The following is an 8285-nucleotide window of genomic DNA, read 5'->3' as shown; positions in this document are numbered from 1 at the left end:
GTGCCTTCGTTAAGTGAATAATTTTGTGGGCTTGATTTCCTTTGATGCATTTTTAGTTCAGCTATCTGACTTAAAGATTAGTGAATTTCTTTTTATATATTTATTTTAAAAAAAATACTAGACAAACCCAAGGCTTAATGCCCATTAAGCGACACTCTAATGCCAATCTGTTCTACCTTACAGTGACTTATCGGGAAAGAGGATCGTGACCTTTAAACGATTGCTTAGGTGGCTATAGATGAGACTTTTTGACCATTATATGTAGGCAGACAAGAGCTTTAGAGCATCGTGTTGAAGCCAATATGTCTCACCATTAATTTATTCATTGTGCATCACGAACCGTAGACCATTCACGACTATGCGCTTATACTTCTCTTCTTTTGTTTCAAAAAATTTTTTTTTTTTTGTTGATTTTTTTATATTCTTTTTTCTCTTTTACTTATATTTCCGTTTTTTATTTAACTTTTATTTTTCGTTTTTTAGTTGCCTTTAAATTTTTATTTTGTTTTTTTAATCAAGGTTTATTCTCGTTTTTCTGTTTTTTTTTATTACTTTTTTAATCTTTTTTATCTATCTTTTTTTTTATTTTTGTCATTTTGTTGTTTAATTTTTTTCAGTATTATTTTTATTATCTTTTGATTTCTATATATATTTTATGTTACGCTTTTTTTTTTATCTTTGTTTCTTCAATTTTATTTATTCATTATATTTTTTATATTGGAGTTTGGCTTGTGCTTTTATATGAATGTATGATCGTTTTGGTTTTTGATCACCATTTTTATGGATATGTCAGGGCAGGAACTAAGAGCTTTTAAGATTATGCAGAATTCGTGTTGGCAAAGCCTAAAAAGATGCATTGTCCTCAGCACTAATATAAATTATGATTCAGTTTTGGTGGCATCACAGATGACTCGTTACACGACCAATTCAACGACCATATTGGGCATTTTGCATCTAAAACCAAGAGCATCTGGCTGCAGCCACTGTGGAGCTCCACAGTAACCGGAAACACGTGACCTCCACAGTAACCGGAAACACGTGACCTCCACACTTGCCGTAAACACGTAACTTTGGTTAAATCGACTTTGACAGCGAAAACTAAATTGCGTTTTTGGTACTATTGATGCTGCTGAGAAAAAAATGGTTTTAAGTGGGGGTTTTTTAACACTCTGGGTTTGTTCAAAAAAATTCACCATCCCCTAAATTGTTCGTGGCCAAAAGTGACACTTGCTGTTTCGCTGATTTTTTATTTTTTTTTTTTACAGTACATCGCGTTGTGCGTTCTGATTGCTGTAGACCATTGTCAATCAATCTAGTCCAGTGTCTCCTGTACAGGAGCGGTCCCTAATTAGGCCCACGGACCCCGGTCCGTGAGTCTTTTGGTACCGTTCCGCGAGAGTTGATCCTCCGGTGTGAAATGTATGGTTGTAGTTGTGTGTCTTATTTTGAAAGAACTATTTACGCGTTACCATAGCGACCAGAGAGCTTAAAGAAGCAGAGAGGAGGATGTCACTGTCATTGTTGTCTGGCGCACAGCTCAAGTCACGTTTATTATTATATTTACAAAATACCACAGTTTCTTTTTTTTATTCTTTTGTTGTATTTATCCGCGACACCTTAAAGGTCGTTCCCTGAAAATATTGTCTGACATTAAAGTGGTCTGTGGTGCAAAAAAGGTTGGGGACTCCTGCTGTACAGTACAGAATGCGTTTAGCTTGTCGAATTTACATAAATCTTCGATCGCTAGCAGTGTAACTCTGAAGTGCTGTACTGTATGTTTGTAAGTTTTCTCCCAAACAAACACAACAATGCCGACGAAACGTTTTGCACCCTCAAATGCACCTTTAGGTTTCATTCCATAATACTGGACTTATGTTTCTACGAAGGTTTGAACTCTAAGAGTGTTTAAACAAAGAGAAAAGTGTGAAAATGTTCATGCCTGTCTGAGAAAAGTGTATAAAGTGTAGTGAGGGGTTTTACAGTCTTAACATCTATAATAATTGTAAAAAATAAAGTTGGCTACTTCATGGATTTCACCTACCGCGGGTTATTTTTTGAACGTAACACCAGCGATAAACGAGGGGCTGCTGTATTATTAATAGTAGAGTCTGGGACATCTAATTGATTAACATCAACATTGATTATTATGCACTATTATTTTTGTTCAAGGAGAGCCAAAAATATAAAACTCTCTCAGCTTGTTTGTTGCCAAAAATGGCCACTTTTTGTGTATGTTCACAAAATGCTATAAAATGTATATTTCTTAAAACATTTTCTACTTTTACCGACGTGACTCTTTAAAATAGCACCAGTCCTTTTCATCAAAATCAAAATTGTATCTAAATTTTTTACTCTTTATAGCCAGTTAGGTTATATATTACCTAAAGTCCTAATGTTTTCATGAAACTTCCTTTTTTCCCCCATCTGAGCATCGGGGAAAAGGCTGTCTTGCAATTGTTGAGGTCACTAGTGTGTGCCCCATTTCTTCCAGGATCACTCTCTTTATAGGTTTTAGTGGACTCCTAGTACTGCGAAGTGGTTTCATGGTACAAAGGGATTGTATTCCAAGATCTGGGAGACTGTAGAAATGAGCAGTGATGCCCTTCCTACCATCTTTCCAGAAAAATAAGTGATCTGGAAGCTGTTAGGCTGACTTACAGCAGCAGCACTTTCTGCACCTGCAGAAACTCCAGGACACATTTACTAACGGTGTTTGTTGCTGTATGTGCTGCAGCTTTGAATTTTTTAATAATATATATTTTGTTAATATTTTGGCTATGGTGTCTTGTTTTGAAATGTACAAGAGTAAAAGTGTTTTTAGCAGGTGCTTCAAAGCTAAGTTTGACTGGGAAACTCAAAGCTCAATAGTCTGTATCAACAGAAATTCACTGCAGCCTATGTAATATTTCATGCGTCATAATTTATTCTACTCTATCTTGCAAATACATATTTGTGTGGCAATGTCATGCACAACACACACAACTATTAGATCCTTAAGATCAAACCCGTGTCATTCTTTTGGTCCACTGCAGTGCAGTAGTCAAAAAAAAGAATAAGTGAAGTGTCCACAAATGGCCAGGATAGAGCCCAGAGTGTTAATGTTTAAAATGTATAAAAATATTATTGATTACAATTCTTTACTGTTAATATCAACAATAAGCTTTTTATTTTGAAATTACAAGTTTAAAAAAAATGCTGTTACATTTACATTTAATGCTGTTACACTGTAATCCTTTATTATAAGTATGGACACAGAATAAAGTGAACAACATTTTGAAATAAGTTTAATTGGAATTTTGTACTACGCAAAACGCAAAACAAAAAAAAACAACAACAACAACAACATATTAAACAAACAAACAAACACAGCCAGTGCCTTCATTTGTCCATTACATGTCAAACATAGCACTGACCCTTAGCCCCTGCTCATCAGCACATGCTTTCAAAAAGAGCTCCATGTCCTCTGCAAACTGAAAAACAAAGAGGAACAAGTCCCTTGCTCCAGTGTCTTCTTCCTCTGACATGTCTCTTAAGACCCTCTGCTGGTCCTCTTGATTTAAGGACAGATATTTGGGCATTGTTACGTGTCCACGGAAAAGTGCCTTATTTTGGACAACCCACTGCACAGCAGGACGCAGATCTTCAACAACTGCTGGCTCCTGTGTCAGGCAAATGGGGATGAAAACATAGTTATTTCTCTGTTGTAGAACATTTTAACAGTTATTCAAATTTCACTAACCATGTAATTACACTACTGTTTAAAGTGAATACTGACCTGACTGACTTCCTGGAACTTGCGCTTTTTCAGTCTGAAAATGGGCACGTGTTGTCCTTCAAGCACAGCTTTGGCTTCCTCTCTCCAGTGTGCAAATAGCTTGCCAGAGCTACGAAGAGTAAGGCCACAGTGAGGGCATGTCATTTTCATGGACTTTCCATCAGCTGCAGTTTTATTGAACACAGAGGGTAGAGCATATGAATGTTCTAACAAAGACTCAGAAACCAAAGACAAAACCTTGGGGGGGAGACGGGGCTCCTCGAAGAGTACTGCCGGAGGAATACGGGTCTCCTCGGAGAGTTCAGCGGGGAGCAGTCCTTATAATGGTGGCTGACTTGGCATTGAAGAATGCTGACAAGACAATAAATGCCTTGCCATATCCCCACGCCGTATGATTGTAATCTTACAGACAGGGCGGTGAAAGTGTCCTGTTGTCCTACAAGGCAGCCTGCACCGGCATATCATTTTATCTGTAAGAGAAAAAAAACAAACAAACAAACAGATGTAATTTAAATGTAGTTGTATAGAATGCAATCAATTTGTCTAACAATCAGATTGTACATGTTAACAAAAACATCCAAGCCAACCTCAATAATGAAAGTTAAATGGTATGGATCACAAAAGTTATGGCAAGAAAAGTGTGAAAAGTAAATAAAAATATATTTTATAAAAACACTATTTTTGTTGCAGATGAACAGTACAATATCAACAGCAACTTTTAAGTCAACAAAGATACTGCAGAAGTGCTTAAAAAAGTGCATATTTATAACTATAAAGTATATTTAATACAAACATACCTTTGAAAGGCAAAGCATTTTTTATATGCACACTTAGATGCTCCTCAATCTTTGCCCTGACAGTAGGGCTGAAAGTGGGGCACAGAGGGCAGTGAAAGAGTCCTCTGCAACACGTGTTGCATTCCTGCAATTCTGGCTTTAAGCCCGAATTCCAGATTGATGTGTGCATCTAAAACAGAGAGAGAAACAGATAAACACCATATACACATTTAAGTTAAGGTTTTAGCAGAAATAACAATTTACAGTTGGCATGTAATAGATTTGGGAAGAAAATTCTTGAAAAAAAACACAAATATTTTACAAGACACTTTAATTTGTGAGACATGTTTCTATTGACATATAACAGTCAATTGAACAGGGGCTAACTAAAATCTGGGCAATAAAAAAGCTGTACAGAATAGAATGACGAATAGAAGTATTGATAAATATATAAATCTGTTTGTGACGAAATTTACAGTGTTGACGCTAACCAAAGGTGTCACAAGTACACACGTTCCTTACTACAGTTTAGATACCTCTGTTTAAAAAGCACCGACTCGACTTTTTAGTCAAGTCGAAGTAAGAAGTACAGGGTCTAAAATATAATTTATGTACAAAATTTTGAAGTAATCTTGCGTCCAAAGCACGCGTGCTGATTTACAAATGTACGGATTACAAAGTACAGATACGCGTGCTAAAATGTGAGAAGTATAAAGAAGTATACAGTAGGCACAAAAAAGTACAGCAGTAAAGTAAAGATACCAGAAAATTCTACTTAAGTACAGTATTGAAGTATTCGTTATTTTGCATCTCTGACGCCAACAATAAATCATACTCTAATGCAAAATGTGTTTTTTGCTTCTTCTCGCCCACAGAAGCCGTTAATCCAGCTCTCTTACTTAAACCAGGCCCAGGAAAAAGCATATCTGTGTGTTTCTCTGCCATGGAGCACGATGAAAAAACATTAAAATAAGGAGGAATGTTGTTGTAACGCAAAAAAAGTGGCAACATGATCATTGTAAGAAAACTAGACGATTCCTAGAATTATGAAATCACTAACGGCAAATTTATTTAAGAAAGACTTAACCAACCTTTGCGATCAACTTGCAAGACTTCCACGGTATCCATGCGTGTTTACGGCAATGTGGAGGTCACGTGCTTCCGGCTTACTGTGGAGGTCACGTGTTTCCGGTTAGTGTGGAGGTCACGTGCTTCCGGCTACTGTGGCGGTCACATGCTTCTGACTACTGTGGAGGTCACGTGTTTCCAGTTAGTGTGGAGGTCACGTGTATCCGGTTACTGTGGAGCTCCACAGTGGCTGCAGCCAGACCCTTCTCTCTAAAACAGCACTCTTGTCCTCTGAAGCTTCTCCTGTTGCCTGTTGGTAAATTACTGCCATCTTGTGGCTGCAGTTGGATCTTGTCTCTGGAAGCAGGTTTAACTCTGCTGTTCAACTGGGCTCTTCAGTTTCGAATTTGTTAACAAAGTCTGGATTTGCACAAGCTGAGAGGCCAGCACCTTTTCCTGATTCGTTGGACATGTGCAGTGCAGGTAAACCTCTCATACATGAGACTGACAGAAGACCAGCGTACAATACAATACAAGCTGCTATTGGCCCTGCAATCATTCAACTTCTTCAGCTCTTTAGCATTGAAATCTAGAGAGGAGGACATCCACAGTTTTCAATTTAATAAAATAAAAAATCTTCCACATCATTTGTCTGCTAAAGTTAGTTGAACTGTATTTATTTATACAGCGCCAAATCATAACAACAATCATCTCAAGGTGCATTACTGTATTGTAAGGCAAAGACCAGACCCTACAATAATGCAGAGAGAACCCCGACAACTTCTGCCAAAAAGTGTGTGAGTAGCCAGCAGCACCATGTGAATCAGATCTAGTTGTCACATTTTTGTTGCCTTCCTTTCCTGCAGATTTTAAAGTATGGCTTCAGTAAGCCAATGAGATTCTTTCACGAACAACTTGTGAGTGATAATCAGCGTTGCTGGCTGTCAGCAGGAGTTACTTCAAAATTATTAACAAGACCAGAACAAGTTGAGGAGTACTTATTTTTTTTAAGAAAATTCTTTTAATTTATTTCTTTGTTCAGACACTCCTTATTATGCTTTCACACCAAATTATTCTCTCTCCTGTGTTCACTGGTCTTTAGATCTTTTAGGGAGGCTCAGCCAGAGGAAAACTAATTTAATATCTTGTGTGCAAGAGATGTCTGCCATCTTTTTCTTTGCACAGACAAATTCATGCAGTGTTCTTGCAGAAACATGCTGACCTGTGCAAACCATTTAAAGGTCCAAATAGTATGATTTAACTCAGCTGACTCCTGGGCCCTATTTCAGGAAGCCGGTTTAGAAAACTCAGAGTGAAAAACGATACTCAGGGTTGAGTAACCCCGAACTGTCCAACTCGGAATATTCGGTTTCAGAAAGGCTGATAACAATTAGTTCAGTCAACGCGGAGTTGCTTTAACCCCAAGTTAAGCGCGCGCACGAGGATACATAAAGCCCTGATTAGTGGAGCACAGATTAAGCGAGTCACCATGGAGACGGAGGGAAAGAAGGCGCGGTCAATGTATTTTACAGCGCTTGAGGCCGAAATTCTGATGGCAGCATATGCCGATAACATGCAAATTTTGCGGAAAAAAAGTAACACAGCCTCAGCTGCAAAAGAAAGGGAGCATGCATGGCAAAACATAGCCGACAGAGTCAATGCGTGAGTGTTAATTTAAACATTGATCTAGGGATTTCCACCCATTTAACACGTTATTTTATTTTATTTTATTTTTTATTTTATACATTTTATTTTGTGATGTGATGTGAGCGCAGGTGCAACCCAACAGGCCCCAAACGTTCCTGGCAGCAAGTAAAAATGAAATATAAAAATATAGTCCAAACAGGTGAGGTGTAATTGTATTATGAGCCATAGTGCTTGGTCTGTTTGTCCTATGTAAATCAATTGCAGTTAGAGGCTACATTAATTTTCTTTCTGTAAGCACTTATTGAAATTATCTGAGCACATTACAAGTACATATTTGCTTACTCTGTATGCTCAAATGTGACCCGTTATAGCCAACAGAAAAAAAGCGGAGGCCCGAAAAACAGGTGGGGGTCCTCCACCACCACCACTCACAGAGGCTGAGCAGTTGGCCCTCAGCCAAAACAGTGGGCGCCCTGTGGCTGAAGGCATCTCTGCGGGGACATCCTCTGAGTCAATAACCCCGCAAGACACAAGTGCCTACATAGGGGGTAAATTCAAAATAATACATGATGTGCATACATCCTTTCTTCACAGTCACCTTTGCAGTGCTGCTCATTCATTTGATAAACTCTTTACCATAATGGATTATTTTGTAGTGAAGTTATTTTCCTACTGATTTTGCCTTCCCTCAGTCTTGGTTGTCTTTGAGAGCATAATGACAATGAAGTGTAAGGTGATTGGTATGTTTGTTAATTGCCATTTGGTCCCTTGTAAGTTATAAGTGACCTGTATAAACCTCATATTCTATCAGTTGATGGTGGTGGTGTACTGCATCTGGTGCAGCCTCCTGTTGAGCCAGACCAACATGCAGTTGTGAGTAATACTCCACAGATTATATGAGTTTACAGTAGAACAGCAATGTTGTTTATTTCTTTACTACAGGAAAATAATGAAGAAACATTGACAGCTGTTACAGAGGAGGAAGCAACAGAGACACTTTATGAGGTTTACATCTTTTA

At 38.0% G+C, this 8285-nt stretch overlaps 1 long non-coding RNA gene across 1 annotated transcript; it reads right to left on the bottom strand.

Annotated features, from left to right (window-relative positions):
- Positions 1–3136: 3136 nt before the first annotated feature.
- On the bottom strand, positions 3137–5715 carry LOC121814597. The gene is made up of 5 exons (XR_006054464.1): positions 5643–5715; positions 4573–4741; positions 4013–4245; positions 3776–3884; positions 3137–3659 (listed from the first exon to the last, which is right to left on the bottom strand). It is a non-coding gene; the product is annotated as an uncharacterized LOC121814597 (long non-coding RNA).
- Positions 5716–8285: the final 2570 nt, after the last annotated feature.

The sequence above is a fragment of the Haplochromis burtoni genome, unplaced genomic scaffold, assembly GCF_018398535.1.
Source record: "Haplochromis burtoni strain Fernald_Lab_line unplaced genomic scaffold, NCSU_Asbu1 Contig_64, whole genome shotgun sequence".
NCBI classification, from domain to species: Eukaryota; Metazoa; Chordata; class Actinopteri; order Cichliformes; family Cichlidae; genus Haplochromis; species Haplochromis burtoni.
Note: the sequence above shows the minus strand (reverse complement) of the source record. Positions and strands in the feature narration are given on the sequence as shown.